Here is a 16,627-nt window from a genome sequence, read left to right on the forward strand (position 1 = left end):
AGGATTGAGATATGAGAGATGCAAGTGTGAAAGCCAGCAAATAAGATGTGTCCAGTCAGTGCCAGCGGGCGCGTCCACGGACATTTGAGGGTCTGAACTTGCTATGTCCGGCTATAGATGCTCTCTTACATCCTAAGACAAAGCCAGCTCATAGAAGCATGTGATTAGTTAGCCTAATTAACTCAACAACCGGCTACACATGTCATTTAGAGTCGCTTTAGATTCATACGATCTTTGGGTTAGCCTTGTACGCTGAAACGTATTGGAAGTTGGATGTACATGCTGGTTTATTAGTCAGGCCCGAAGGAGCATAACAAACGGATCAGGCCAATGGATCAGCACCTACGACAATTACATACTTTCAGTACTCCATAAGAGAACAGATGAACTGATTGGTAGCTAGTTGTCGTCACCATGGTGGTTGGAAGATGGGGACAAGACAAACAAATGTTAATATGAATACTGAACGCCCTGTCATATACTCACTCCGTCATGGTTTAGAAGGCGTGCATGGAAATTCACTAGAACCTCGGTGGTTATTGATTGACTGTGAAATGAGTTTAAAAATAACATTCACGCTACGCATGTATATAGAAGTAGTACAATGAAGTACTAATTAAATGTTTGAAGTAAATGCAATGCGCCTTAAACCTTGTCTATTATGAAAATGCACGTAAATTTCACCGTGTCTTCTAAACCGTGACGGAGATAATACTGCTTAAACAAAGTGGATAATTTACTACTGTTGGTTGGTATATTAGTAGCAAGTTATCAAGGATCATTTATTTCTACCAGTTACTTACTGTTGGTTGGTATATATTTCAGCCAAACTGTGAACCACACGGGTAGGTCACATCTATACTCTTTGAAATTTCAGGCTCTCATACAAGCACCCTCTATGCACCAAATATTAACTACACACACTAGCTATTACAGGAATAGCCAACTTGATTGAATGTGGCATGTGAAATGAAATTTCAAATCTATAGTTGATTAGGCTACAAAAGCGTAATTTTATTATAATATTCTCTTGATCACATCTACACTTAATAAAATATACTCCTCGATCCCAAAGTAAGTATCTTAATTTTATATTAATTTTAATATAAGATTATACTAAAATTAAGACATTTATTATAGAACGAAGTGAGTTTGTTGGAAGGCTGATACGTGATAGTACATACAACTCACATGCGCCTGCTTCAGTTCCTACCCACACACCTCGTGAGAAATCTGATCTATTGGGCCAGATCGAGGCCCTTGATACTCTGTCTAACTCTGTGGGCCTCGACTCGGCGGGTTGGGAGCATCGATTGATGTTAGATGTGGCTCTTGTTGCTCTTCATCGACAAGAAGAGATGTACTGCCAAGAACGGGGACGGATTAACTGGATCTTGAAAGGAGATGCCCTTACTGCGTATTTTTTTTTGCGCTTGCTAATGGCCGTAGACGGAGGTGTACCATTTTTAGCCTCATTATAGATGGTGATGTTATCTCGTACTACAATGCGATTATGAGTCATGTCCATGATTGTTTCCATGATTTGTTCTCAGCCCGCCCCCAATGTACGGCTTCGGTCTAACTTCTCCCCTGTGGGATAGCTCCCAAAAGGTATCCGCTGACGATAACGTAATGCTAATGATCCCCCTCTCTGAGGAGGAAATTGATGTTGTTGTGTTCTCGTCCAACTCCAACTCGGCTCTAGGCCCGGACGGGTTCTCGATTTCGTTCTTCAAGAAGTTTTGGTTTGTCCTTAAGGTGTTGGTATACGCGATCATTCAAGGTTTCTGCTTGTGCACGATGGATATTTCTAGATTGAATTATAATGTTCTTTCCTTCATTCCCAAAGTGAAAGGTGCGGACTCGATTTGCCAGTTCAGATCCATTGCACTTATCAATAATCTCGCTAAATTCATTGCCAAAGCTTTCGGGATCAAACTTGCCCCGGTGGCTAACAAGGTTATTAGTCAATCCCGGTCTTCTTTCATCAAAGGACGTTTCATCCTCAATGGTATTCTTAGTCTTCATGAAATCTTGCATTATATTAATTTGAAGGCAATAAGGCGTTTTGAAAAATCTTATGCTTTAATTAACTAGGACCTTTTTGCTTTCGGTTCTACTCCCTCCGTTCCTAAATATAAATCTTTTTAGATATTTCACTATGGGACTACATATGGAGCAAAATGAATGAATCTACACTCTAATGTATGTCTATATACATTCGTATATAGTTTTTTAGTAAAAACTCTTAAAAGACTTATATTTAGAAATGGAGGGAGTAATAGCAAATGGTTTTGACGGTGCGTATGTGCATATGTTTATGCAATTTGTGTGTGGTGGGCACACTACGGTGAATGTGAACGGGTTAGTAGGCCCCTACTTTTGTAATGATCGTGGCCTGCGTCAAGGTGGCCCAATTTCCCATCTGCTCTTTAACTTTGCGCTGGACGCCATTTCCTGCATTCGTAGCAAGGCAGCGGCGACTGATCACATCACACCTGTAATCTCTAGTCTGACTCCGGAAGGCGTGTCACACCTGCAATACGCCTTAAGTTCAGCAGACGGCAAGCTCGGGGACTCTACAATCAATCTAGAGTACAGAAACTTAACATGGCTTCAAGACACTTATCTTGGGACCCTACAAAAGAATGAACTTAAGGTTCACAAAAGAATGAGCTTAAGTCTCTGTACTCTAGATTGATTGTAGGGTCCCCGAGCTTGAATTTTAAAATGTCTGTAGTTGTAAAATGTTTCTCGAGATCAAAAATTTCATGTGGCAAGCGAACCGCGGTAGGATCCCTGTGGCTGACCAAATCCACAGAGGCAACGGACCCGGGACTACGTTCTGTAAGCTTTGCGGAGCTAGAAAGGATATCGACCCTGTGCTTTTCATCTGCTATCTTGCTAAATTGTTTTGGTGCGGTGTGCGAGAATGGATGGGAGTGACCTGGGCTCCCTCCCCCTTCTCTGATTTTCGTTCCTCCTCTAGTTCGCTCTCAGGTCAAACCAGACGGCCATTCTAGTTCGGCTTTTCGGCCATGTCCTGGGTCCTCTGGACTATGAGGAAAATGTTTTTCCGGCCAAACCCGTTGACTGCATGTTCAAATTGATCCTTTTTTTCTACAGGAGTAAAAATCATTGATTTTTTTTTTGAAATTAACACGCACTTTATTGATCACTGAACATCGATACAAAGAGTCTTCCGGATTGACACGGAGCAGAAATAGAAGTAAAACCTAAGGTAGAAACATCACAGGAGCGGGCCAGAATGTGGGCCGCCTCGTTTAGGGATCGTCGAACGTGTTTGAAGGTAGCCGATGCAAAGCTCGCCATCAGCGTCTTGATCTCCGAGACCACTACTCCCACCATGGATCGATCCGACGAAGGAGTAGAAATCATTGGTTAAGGAGCAGGACCTCCGAGCAACTGAAGACTTGATCGCTAGGGTGCACTCAACGACGTCTTCCTTGCTTCGATCCACCCCTGCCGCTGTCGGCTGAGTTAGCCTCTTTTGGTAGTGTTGTCCTCGGGGCGTAGGTAGATAGCATGCGTGCCGTTCTAGGCTGTGATGCCTTCTAACCATACTTCTTACTCCCTCCGTCCCAAAATAAGTGTCGAAGATCTAGTATAAAATTTGTATTAGTTTAGTATAAGATTTGCGATACTTACTTTAAGACGGAGGGAGTATTATTTCGGCCTTTGGTGGTATCACTGGTGGAAAAAAGGCCTTTGGTCGCGGTTCGCAACTGCCATTAGTCGCGGTTGCGCAACCGCGACCAACTAAGCGCGACCAAAGCCCCCCACCTTTAGTCGCGGTTTCTTAAGAACCGCGACTAAAGGCCCGTCCACGTGGGCGCCAGGCGGCCGTCGGGGCGGAGGACCTTTAGTCGCGGTTCTTCTGGCCAACCGCGACTAAAGGCCGCCACAGGTTTAGGGTTTTAGCGCGCGCCCCCCCCCCCCCCCTAAACCTGTTTTCTGTTTAATTTGTATTGTTTTATTTCTTTTGTGCTTTATTTTAATTTTGAAGGAATTTCATATATTCTACGGTACTACATACATGCATATGAATGTACAATTTCAAACAAATTTGAAATTAGAACCAAAAATAATTCAAGAGGAATATACAATATATATTCAATATCATCGGATGACCATATACAATTTTGAACAAGTTTCCATACATAATTTAATGCATATAAAGTTCTACGTCCTCGTAATGGTGTTCTCCTTTAGGATGGAGGACTTTCCTGCTGAACCATCCAGCTAGTTCCTCTTGAAGTGGTCGGAAGCGAGCTTCTGGACTAAGCATCATCCGGAGGTTATTCCTCTGAGCATTGGTATCACTCGGAACCCGCTCAGAGGTGTATCTCCGGATCATCTCACAGACATAGTATCCACATAGATTGGTCCCCGCTGGCTGAATATCCCCAGCATTCTTAGGCTTTGACCTTTTGAATTCTAGCTCTTTTTTGAATTCACCGACCTTTGTATCTACGAACCGTCTCCAAACCCTACGAGGCAAAGAAAATTAAATGAACAAGAGAGTTATTAGTTACTTGATATTAGGAAATGAACGAAATAGGCCGATCGATATAGAGCGCAAATGAATGAAAATAATTACTTCTGCAGCATTCTTCTCATGCCGCCCCAAAGCTTTGGATCCATATTCAGAGAGTCGTGGACGAGACATTCTGAGGTGTTAACTTTAATTACTAGCAGAATCCAGTGGAACCTGCGGACACGATACATGCACAGTACGTCATGCATAACTCATCGATTAGCCGGCCACATACCATGCATGGAGTAAACAAAAGAGAATGTGCTCAAGACAGAAACACTCACCCAAAATGGTAAGGAAATAGAATATCACTTTTGAGTTCCTGCTTTGTAAGAAACTGCCACAGGTCTGCCTCCATGTCGGCGGGGTGATGCTCCAACACATGTCCATTAACGATGTGTGGGTCAATGAACCCAACATCATGGATGTTCCTTAATCTTCATTCTGCATGTATAATAGCGGACACAACAATATAGTTAGGACATATATATAGTGCAGGCAATATGAACGAGATGGGGTAGAAATAAATCACTTACAGAACGTAGCAACTGATGATAGATTTGTCGAGATCGCGCAGATTGAAAAGCTGGAACAATTCACTCAGTTCAATTTGTACATAGTAATGTTTGAAGTGATGCTCATGTCTAACTTCCGCATAAATATAATCTTTGGCGCTTTTATTTTTTATGTAACCCTTGTACCATTTCAGCAGACCTTTCATTTGTGGAGGTAGATCCTTTTCCTGCGCAGGCTCGACGAGAGGCCCATTCTTGACATACGTAATTACTACCTCCTTCACTGGCGCCTCATCAAGGCCTAACAGTTCACGAAGAGTAATACCTAAGTTGGCCGCTTGTTCTCTGGCACTCGTTGCAGTCAATCCCTGTGCTGCCGCAGCTTGTATGATCTCGGGGGCATCCGGACCGGCGGCTTCCACTATAAGCGGGGCAATCGATTGTTTACTTTGTTCCCCGAGCTGGGCAACTTGTTTCCCGCTTTTTTTACTTTCGGCCTTCTCCCGCTCTTTGTTCTCCTTGAACATGAGTGCCTGCCTGCGAAGTTCACGTGCATAGTCGTCAGGCAGAATCTTCGCGGCTTGGGACGGTGTGCTCAAAAATGACTTAGCCCACTTCTTTTGCTCATCAGAAAATACTGGCTTGGGCTCGGGCTCTCTTTTCTTCTTGCAGTCCGCCTTCCATTTCTCCAAATCAGCAGCCGCGGCCGCGTCGACTTCCTCGGCACTACGTTCCCAAGGCCTTGTGGGGAGAGGCTTCAGTGATGGCTCCGGTACCTTTGTGGTCTTAGGTACATAAGGGTCCGGGTTAATAATCCAGGACTGCTTCTGCTTCTGCTTCTTTGCCGGAGGTGGATTGGGGGGCGGCGTCTGATCACCCGCCGGACGAGGACTGGGGGGCGGCGTCTGATCACCCGCCGGACGTTGTGGACTGGGGGGCGTCGGCTGACGTGACGGAGGTGTAGGTGAACCGCCACCACCACCACCACCACCACCACCGCCACCGCCACCGCCACCACCGTAGGGGGGTGGACTTGTTGTCCTTGGCGCCTCGCCTGGAAACTTGATAAACTTCTTTTGCCATAGAATGAAATGGCGCTTGACATCTCCAAGTCTTTTCTCCCCTTCAGGTGTAGCAATGTCAATCTCCAGGTCCTCAAACCCTTGGACTATGTCCTCCACCGTGACACGAGCATAGCCATCTTGAATGGGGTTGTTGTGGTGGAGTGCTCCAGGTAAACATGGTAAAGCACTGCCGATGGCTACCTTCATGGACATGTTCCCGATAGGATAATACAGATGACATTCTTTCATCTCCTTTATATCGTCCACGGGGTAGCGAGGAGGCTCCGGTGCAGTAATTTCGACCACCAGAGGCTCCGGTGCAGTAATTTCGACCACCAGAGGCTCCGGTGCATTAATTTCGATCGTCGGTGCATCTGCACCAGCCGGTGGGGCCTCCGTGGAAGCCACGCTGCTTCTCCGCTGCTGGCTTCCGAGATCCGCTGGATGATCTTCATGCTGCACCCGAGCTGCATCTCTTTCGGCTACTAGTACACTCATGGTTTTCTTCATCACATCCATTTCCGATGCCAACCGCGCCACAACATCTGCTTCCCGATCCATCTTTCTCTTACGGCTTCTGTAACCGTACGGGTCATCGTTCTGGGGGAACCCTATTTTCCACGGAATGTGCCCCATGCCTCGTACACGTCCTCCGTGTTCAGGATTCCCGAGGGCTTTTGTCAGCGCGTCGTTCTCTCTGTTGAACTTGATCTTCCCCTCTTGAGCATCCCTCATTGCGTCAATAAGGGCTTGGGTGGGTTTAATTAATTTGCCCCGGTAAACACACTCCCCTGTCTCCGGGTTCAGCGTTCCCCCATGCCCGTACCACCAGCTTTTGGCCCTTGGGTCCCATCCCTCCGTACCTGGACGGATTCCTCGCGCCCTCAGCTCGTTCTCCATCTTCTCCAACCTAGGCAACAAAATGCGATACCCTCCTGGCCCCATAATATGATTGTACTCCTTCTTAGCCGCATTTTCCTTATTTTTTTTCGATATTTGAATGAACTGCTCCGATTTCTTTTGCTTCACAAATTCTGGCCAATCATGTTTCAGTTTCTCATATTGTCCTTTGAAATCCGGAGTCTTGTTCTGCTTGACAAAGTCATGGGCTAGATTTTGCTTGAATTTCCGGAATGCGTCGGCCATCTTATGAAGAGCGAACTGTTTGACTAGCCTCCTCCTCTCCTTGTTTTCCTCAATCTTGTTACCCTCCTCATCGAATTTGTTGTATTCCGGAGGTAGAACAAAATGTTCCATAAGCTTCTTGAAGCAATCTTTTTTTGTTCTCTTATCGACAAAAGTGAAACCTGCAGCAATTCGTGCCTTCTTTGGCTCATTCCACTCCTGGACGGTGATCGAGACGTTGTCTCTAACAACGGCTCCGCATTGGCTGACAAACTTGGTGGCGTTCTTGCGGGGCTCCAGCGGCCTGCCGGTTGCACTGTCGACAACCTCGATGGTGCATGTTTCTCCTTGTTTCATCGTCTTGGTTGCGCCACGCTTTGACGACGTACTCGATTGTTTCGACGATCCGGCCGAGGGCTAAAATAAGAAAGAGAGTCGCGCGCGTTAGTACACACATATTTATTCAAATCAGTTAGTTTGTATCACCAGAGGCTCAATGTATATATATACCTCGGCGCCGGAGGTGGTTGCTACTTCCATTTGAAGATCGTCGTTTATCGACGTTTGTTCGGCATCATCTTGCTGACGGCGCCCTTCATCTTCACCGTCAAGGTTCAGATAAGAAGAGATATCATCTTCTTCTTCTCCGGTCGGCACATATAGAATATCGCCGTTTATGATGCCGAACATATGTGCTTCACCGTCCGGATCATAGTTGTCCATAATCGGGTCAGCTCTATCGTCCGCCATTATGTCAGTCCTGAAAACATGTAGTAAAAACAAATTAATTAAGTGAAGAAGCTAGGGGGGCGGTGGCGGAGGCGGCGAGGGAGGAGGCCGAGATCGCGGAGGCGGCGAGGGAGCGAGGGTTGAGTGTATCTCAGGATGGCTTTTAAAGTACTCTTAGTAGATCGAGAATTATGTGCCAAGGTGGCTTGAGAAGATCCGGACTTATATGTCAAGAAGGCTCGGGATTGAAAAACAAGATGATGTAGCCTATCCTTTAATTTACTATTCTTGAGTATAGGGATCCCGCATTATTAAGAGGGGATCACCAGTTTTGCGATGAAATTGCTCAAATTACATCTCCATTTCTCCTTTGTGATCTTTCCAAAACAGAACCAAAGCCTCGGACATCCGGCCCCCTCCGGACGTCCGAGGGCCAGACGCCCGACCACTTCGGAAAACCGGAGCCTTATACCAGAGTCAAAAAATATTCATGTCTTCTGAAATAAAATCATGGTAATTAATAAAATGTCCACATGTTTCTTAAATCCTCATGAAATAATTTTTTTTAAATAATTTTAATGATGTTCATGCAGTGACATATTTGGATTTTACTATTTATTGACATATTTATTTGATAATATTCATGTATTTTGTAGAAGTTTTCATGCCTCTTCAAGATGTGTTCAAGTAAAATTTTAAAAAATGTTCACAAGTTGTACTCATTGTTAGTAAATTTTAAATAACTCATTCAACTAGTCTTTCATTTACATACTTTCAGAATTTGTTTAATCATTTCACAAAAATTCTTGTATTTCAGAAAATATTGATGAAAGTGAAATACTGAAAATATATAGATGTACTTAATTAGAAATATTCTTGTAATTTTAAAATTTGCTTACACCTCTTCAAGAAATATTTTTATTAATCACTATCCTAAATATAAGTCTTTTTTTAGAGATTTCAATAAGGAACTATATACAGAGTGAAATGAGTGAATCTATACTCTAAAATATGCCTATATACATCCGTATGTTGTTCTGTATGAAAATCTCTAAAAAGACTTATATTTAGGAACGAAGGGAATATCAATTTAGTTTTACAAACTGTTCACATATTTTCAGAAAGGTTTTACGTAGTATATGAACATTCACGCAAATCTAAATGCTCATGTAGTTAGGAAACATGTTCATCTGTTATAAACAGGAGCACTGGAGCTCCAATGTCGATCCGCCGGAGTTCGACGCCGTCGGCCACCAGGTCTAAGAACAGCCAACGCCTCTCAGCTCGCCCCTCACCCCTGCGTTCTTCCCCTCTCCCCGTTTTCCCCCATCTCTCTCTAAGCTCCCCCTGTCTCTCTCTCTGCAGCAAGCTCCGCCGCACCAAGTGCTGCCATGGACGCCTCACCGGTGTAGTACGAGCTCACCGCCGGAGCTCCTCCTAGCCGGATCTGCACCAGGGCGACGGCGGGCGGCGTCGAGGGCGAGGGCGACGGCGGGCGGCGTCGAGGGCGAGGCAGAGAACTGGTAGAGGCGAGAATCGGAATCGGAGAAGACGAGAATCGGAGAAGACGGCGGTTGTATTTATAGCCCCCCCCTTTAGTCGCGGCTGGGGACGCGACCCGCGACTAAAGGTACCTTTAGTCGCGGGTCGCCTGCCCAACCGCGACTAAAGGGTTTTTGGCGGGTTTTTTGCGTTCCCGCGCCCCCCCTTTAGTCGCGGTTGGGGAGGCGACCCGCGACTAAAGGGTAACCTTTAGTCGCGGTTGGCCAGACCAACCGCGACTAAAGGCCGCCGCAGGATTTTTTAGTTTTGTAGGCTCATTTGTATTTGTATTTTTTGTATTTGTGAGTGTTTATATTCAGATATAAATGTTTATAATAAGATGGGGGTGGCCTTTTGCCTCTAAATCGTGTCTCTGAGGGGCTAAAAATAATAGTTTTTTTCTTAAGCAGAAGCTTTTTGATGCATGTTTTTTTTCAATTTTTTTCTACTTTTTCCTTTTTTAGATTAAAATGAGAATTATTTACTCTGAATTTTTTCATCCATGTGAAGTTCAAAAAAGCATCTTTTTTATCTTGATTTTTCCAAAGGTGGACACACTATAATTTCTAAGGAAGTGTCACAACTACAATTTGTTTTCCTATACTCACAAAAGAGGTCGCATTTTTTCACGTGTTTTTTAAGGCACTAGTCGCAATTGCACATTTTTCATAGCTAAGACACAAACTGCATTATTTTAATTTTGAAGGAGTTTCACATATCGATCTATTATAGCTTTTCAAATCGACTCTAACCAAACTATGTTAATTATGGAATACCACCTGCCCTTGGAAAATAAGATTGTCCTGCCCATCACAAACTTAGGAGATGAACCAAATAATACCCACCTAAAACCTGCGACCAAATCCAAAGCAAAACCGGTGGTGAAGCAAAACCTATAATGAACAGGTGTCGACCCTTATTCTTGTATATATGCTCAACGATATCATAGAGTTTACCTTTCCCACGCGTCCTTATCCTGCCGACAGCTTTAATCACGGTTGCACCCTCCAGCCGGGACTAAAGCTTACCCAAACGTCCTTATCCCACCGACAGTTTTCTTAGATGACACAAAAACCACATTTAGTCCCGGTTGCACCAACCAGCCGGGACTAAAGGTTAGATGACCAGCTCTGGATTCCTCTTCTTCCCGCCATTTCTTCCCTGTCTTCCCGCCTCTTTCTTCCCGCCACTTTCTTCCGGCCTCCTGTCTTCCCGCTCCCATTTTTCCCGCCATTTCTCACTACATATATGTAGCCCGGCTTGGCCAGCATTATCACATCTCTACAATCTCTCATCACTCTCTCATGGCTTCCACCGCACCCACTCTAACCTACCAGCAGGTGGAGGAGCTTTGCGCCTCGAACTACCCTTGTCCACCGGGCTACCGCGTCCCCACCGGCTGGAGCCTAAGCGCCGGCGGCGTGCCGGTCCCTCCCGTCCCTCAGGGTACTGCGCGCCGGGCGGCCATCACGAACCACTACTACCTCGACCTCACGCCGGAGCAGCGGATGAATCCCCGCTGGCATCCCGATAACCAGCATACTTGGGACGCCTTCTTCATCAATCGGCGTGAGAGGGCGCTCGCCAGGTATGAGGAGGACGGTCTGCCTCTTGGGAACTTCCACGAGGCCGGCCGTCGGCTATGGTGGTACGGCCGGACTCTGCAGAGCGTCATGGACTACATCACAGCAGCGACGACGACGGCGGCAACTTAGAAGGCGACGACTACCAGTACAACGACGACGGCGGCTATGAAGACTACGAGTATGCATATTATACGCCTAGGCAGGAGTATGACTAAATCACTCCAAATTTCATGTATCATCAGTGGTATCTCGAATCATTCGAAAATGGACACCAAACACATCACGGGTAATATAATTCACATGATCCATTCAACAAAGTTTGGTACAATAAATTATTACACATCATTTCTTCCCTTGTGTCCCTGCTTGCTTACGATTGTGCCGTATCCATGGAGCATCCTCATCATTTAACTTAATGCTTGGGTCGGTGTTCACTTTGAAGGGCGGAATTTCAGCAAACATATTATAATCTTCTGACATGTCTGTCTTGTCCTCCACTCCCACGATGTTTCTTTTCCCTGAAAGAACAATGTGGCGCTTTGGATCATCGCATGATGTACTGATCGTTTTCTTATCTTTCCGTTTCCTCGGTTTGCTACTCATGTCCTTCACATAGAAAACCTGAGCGACATCTTTCGCTAGGACGAATGGTTCGTCAAGGTAACCAAGATTGTTGAAATCCACCATTGTCATTCCGTATTGCTGGTCCACCTTTACCCCACCTCCTGTTAGCTTGAACCATTTGCACCGGAACAAAGGGACCTTAAAGGAGGGTCCATAGTCAAGTTCCCATATCTCCTCTATGTAACCATAATATGTGACCTCTTGCCCATTCTCGGTTGCTGCATCAAAGCGGACACCACTGTTTTGGTTGGTGCTCTTTTTATCTTGGACGATCGTGTAAAATGTATTCCCATTTATCTCGTACCCTTGGAAAGTCGTTATAGTCGAAGATGGTGTCTTGGCCAACATGTACAGCTGATCTACAACATCATTGTCATTCATTAAATGTTTTCTCAACCAACTGCCGAAAGTCTCCATGTGGGCCTTCCTAATCCAGGATTCAGGCTTCCCCGGGTTGTCAGAGCGTAAAATATTCTTGTGTTTCTCAAAGTACGGAGCCACCAAGCTGGAATTGGTCAGTACAGTGTGGTGTGCTTCAGTCAGAGAATGGCCGTCCATACATATCGTTGATTTCCTTCCGATCGTGCCTTTTCCACTTAGTCTCCCCTCGTGCCGCGATCGAGGAAGACCAATCGGCTTAAGGTCAGGAACAAAGTCAACACAAAACTCAATTACCTCCTCATTTCCATAGCCCTTGGCGATGCTTCCTTCTGGCCTAGCACGGTTACGAACATATTTCTTTAATACTCCCATGAACCTCTCGAAGGGGAACATATTGTGTAGAAATACAGGACCGAGAACGAAAATCTCTTCGACTAGGTGAACCAGGAGGTGCGTCATAATATTGAAGAAGGATGGCGGGAACACCAACTCGAAACTGACAAGACATTGGATCACATCGTTCTGTAACCGTGGTAGAACTTCTGGATTGATTACCTTCTGAGAGATTGCATTGAGGAATGCACATAGCTTCACAATGGCTACTCGAACATTTTCCGGCAGGAGCCCCCTCAAAGCAATCGGAAGCAATTGCGTCATAATCACGTGGCAGTCGTGAGACTTCAGGTTTTCGAACTTTTTCTCCGCCATGTTTATTATTCCCTTTATATTGGACGAGAATCCAGACGGGACCTTCATACTGCTCAGGCATTCAAAAAAGATGACCTTCTCTTCTTTGGTCAGAGCGTAGCTGGCACGACCTTGAAACCATTCCGGATGCCGGTCATCAGGGTCTTTCAAACGTTGCTGGTCCTGCCGTGCTTCCTTTGTATCATTTGTCTTCCCATACACGCCCAAGAAGCTTAGGAGGTTCACGCAAATATTCTTCGTAACGTGCATCACGTCGATTGCAGAGCGGACATCTAGGACTTTCCAATATTCTAGCTCCCAGAATATAGATTTCTTCTTCCACATGGCTGCGTGCCCGTCAGCTCCCTTCGGAACTGATTGTCCGCCAGGACCCTTTCCAAAGATGACTTTCAAATCCTTGACCATATCAAATACCTCAGCACCAGTGCGTTCCGCAGGCTTCGGCCGGTGATCTGCCTTGCCGTTGTAATGCTTGCCTTTCTTTCTTACTGGATGAATTTTCGAAAGAAATCGACGATGCCCAAGGTACACGTTCTTCTTACAATTTGGCAAATGTACACTTTCAGTCTCATGTAAGCAGTGCGTGCATGCATTGTATCCCTTATTTGACAGTCCCGAAAGGTTACTAAGAGCAGGCCAATCGTTGATGGTTACGAAAAGCAACGCTCGTAGGTCAAATTCCTCTTGTTTGTGCTCATCCCACACACGGACACCACCCCACAGCTGTAAAAGTTCATCAACTAATGGCCTTAGGTACACATCGATGTCGTTGCCGGGTTGCTTCGGACCTTGGATGAGCACTGGCATCATAATGAACTTCCGCTTCATGCACAACCAAGGAGGAAGGTTGTAGATGCATAGAGTCACGGGCCAGGTGCTATGGCTGGAGCTCTGCTCGCCAAAAGGATTCATGTCATCCGTACTTAGAGCAAATCTTATGTTCCTTGCGTCAGCTGCAAAATCTTTGAACCATCTGTCGATCTTTCTCCATTGCGTTCCATCTGCGGTGTGTCTCAACTCCCCGTCCGACTTACGGTCCTCTTTGTGCCATCGCAACAACTTGGCATGCTCTTTGTTCCTGAACAGACGTTTCAACCGTGGTATTATAGGAGCATACCACATCACCTTGGCGGGAACCCTCTTCCTGGGTTTCTGGCCCTCAACATCGTCACCAGGGTCATCGCCTCTGATCTTATAACGCAATGCAGTGCATACCGGGCATTCATTCAAATTCTCGTATTCACCGCGGTAGAGGATGCAGTCGTTGATGCATGCATGTATCTTCAGAACCTCTAAACCTAGAGGGCAGACAACCTTCTTTGCTTCGTACGTACTGGTGGGCAACTCGTTATCCTTTGGAAACATATTCTTCAACATTTTCAGCAAGTTTTCAAATGCCGAGTCAGCTACACCTGCCTCTGCCTTCCATTTCAGCAAATCCAGTGTGCAGCCCAGCTTTTTCAGACCATCATCGCATCCGGGGTACAGCGCCTTTCTGTGATCCTCTAACATGCGATCCAAATTCTCCCTCTCCTTTTCAGTTTCGCAGCGTCTCCGTGCATCAGCAATGGTCCGACCAAGATCATCAACGGGATCATCACGTGCCTCTTCTTCACCTTCCCCTTCACCTTCAGCATCCTCCATGAAAGTATCACCGAAATGAGCAAGATAGCTTTCATCGATGAAATCATCCCCTTCTTCATCTTCTTCCATTATAACCCCTCTTTCTCCATGCTTGGTCCAACAATTATAGCTTGGCATGAAACCGTGCCGAAGCAGATGCATGTGAACATCTCTTGAGGAAGAGTAACCCTTCTGATTCTTACAGTTAACACATGGACAGATAACAAAACCCCCCCGCTTGTTCGCATTAGCCACTACGAGGAAATCTTTCAAACCCGTAGTGAACTCGCCGGAGAGTCGGTTAACGTACATCCATTGCCGATTCATCTGCATTATTATAATATAAAATATATAATTAACCATCATGCATTTGTTAAACTAACTAGCTACAAACAATATAAATTAAACAATGAACTACATGCATGCATATTTTATCAATGACACATCAAAGGTTCATCAAGTTGCTAACCGCGATCGAGGAGTGTGGCTCCAACACTTCATGTCATGTTTGTTTCATGCTCTTGGGGCATTTCATCAAACACCTTATGTGCATAAGAGGAACCAAAAGCAAACCTACACCCACTTGTGAAGAGAATGGCTCCAAATGGCTAAGTGTTGGCTGCTGGATGGGTATATATAGGGGAGGGGCTTTAGTTGCGGTTGGCCTGGCAAACCGTGACTAAAGGTGCCCGAAGGCCTTTAGTCGCGGTTGTCATTGTCCTGGCCAACCGCGACTAAAGCCCCTCACGTGCACCAGCTGGCCACCGAGCGCCCTGGGCCCAGGCCTTTGGTCGCGGTTCACCTCCAGAACCGCGACTAAAGGTCCCATTAGTCGCGGTTCCTACAGCTTCGCGACTTATGGGGCTGGACGGAAGCCTGTTTTTCCACCAGTGTATGCTGGTGTTTGCTTCTGAACCTTGCATGTTGGCTTTATTTATAAAGTCGGACCTCAGCCTTTTTTTACTAACTTGAAGGATGGAGTGATCTCGTGGGGAGATGTGTAATTGGACGACAACGTCTGACTTTGGATCGTTCTAATACGTGAGTAATTTAACTAAACCTACAAGCTTATGAAATTAATGTGTCCAAATTGCTGAGGCGGGCGTGTTAGGCTACTCTGTTGACAGAAATGCGAGTCGTGTTAGATCCATTACGACTATTATAGATCAATGCAGAAATGATAGACAGCGAAACCATACTTGTTAACACAATTTACCATGTAAGCCCTACATCACGGAGCAAGACTATAGATGCTCCTTCTCTTATACTGTATTAAATCAATACAGCACAATACGTCGACGGCAGCCTACCGGTCGAAGCCATCAGACTAACAACTCAGACCTTCGCTCTACGGCTAGGCGTCTGGACCGTCGTCCCTATAATCTTGCGTCCAGCCTAATTTAGCGGCTCCATGATATCTTGATATCCTTTATAACGCTAATTTTGATCACACATTCAATTGGATCGCCTAATTTTGATCAGGTCCACAATTCCTCAAAGTTCTCTCATTTTCTTTTGTACAATACACTATACTTTTTAAGTTTTAAGATCTCATAATTATTTAAGATATTCAATTTAAAATTGAATCATCCGATTTTGAGCGGGTCAACAATTTCTCAATTTCTCTCATTTAATTCACTAAGTTCCTTAATTTTGAAGTTCTTTCATTCAAATCAGCTATTTAATTTTTAATTTGGTTTATGATTTTAACCGGGTCAACTGTTTTTTAAATCAATCAGCAATGACAGTATAAAAATGTATCAGTCCCGTGCACCCTCTCATCACCTAGAAAAAAGGAACATCGCCATGTGATAATGTTGCACCAATATAGACACCCCCACCTGCCAAACTAAATAACACATTAGTTACAAAACATAAGGGGCTTTAGTTATTTGGAAGACAAATTTCTTTAACTTTGACCAAGTTCAGAGCAAAAATATTGATATCCACAATATTAAACAAAAAGAGTACGAAAATTCATTTCATTATGAACTAATCATAGCGAATTGATATTATGAATCGTGATGTATTTCAAAGAAGTAAAATTGATCAAACTTTAAAGGTTTGACTTTTCAAAGAAGTAATACATGTTGTATTTTAAAACAGAGTGATTATTTTAAGTCCCCAACCCTTCTAGTGTAAATTATAGCCTGCATGCCAGGTTGCATATGT

Source organism: Hordeum vulgare, chromosome 3H, assembly GCF_904849725.1.
Source record: "Hordeum vulgare subsp. vulgare chromosome 3H, MorexV3_pseudomolecules_assembly, whole genome shotgun sequence".
Lineage (NCBI taxonomy): Eukaryota > Viridiplantae > Streptophyta > Magnoliopsida > Poales > Poaceae > Hordeum > Hordeum vulgare.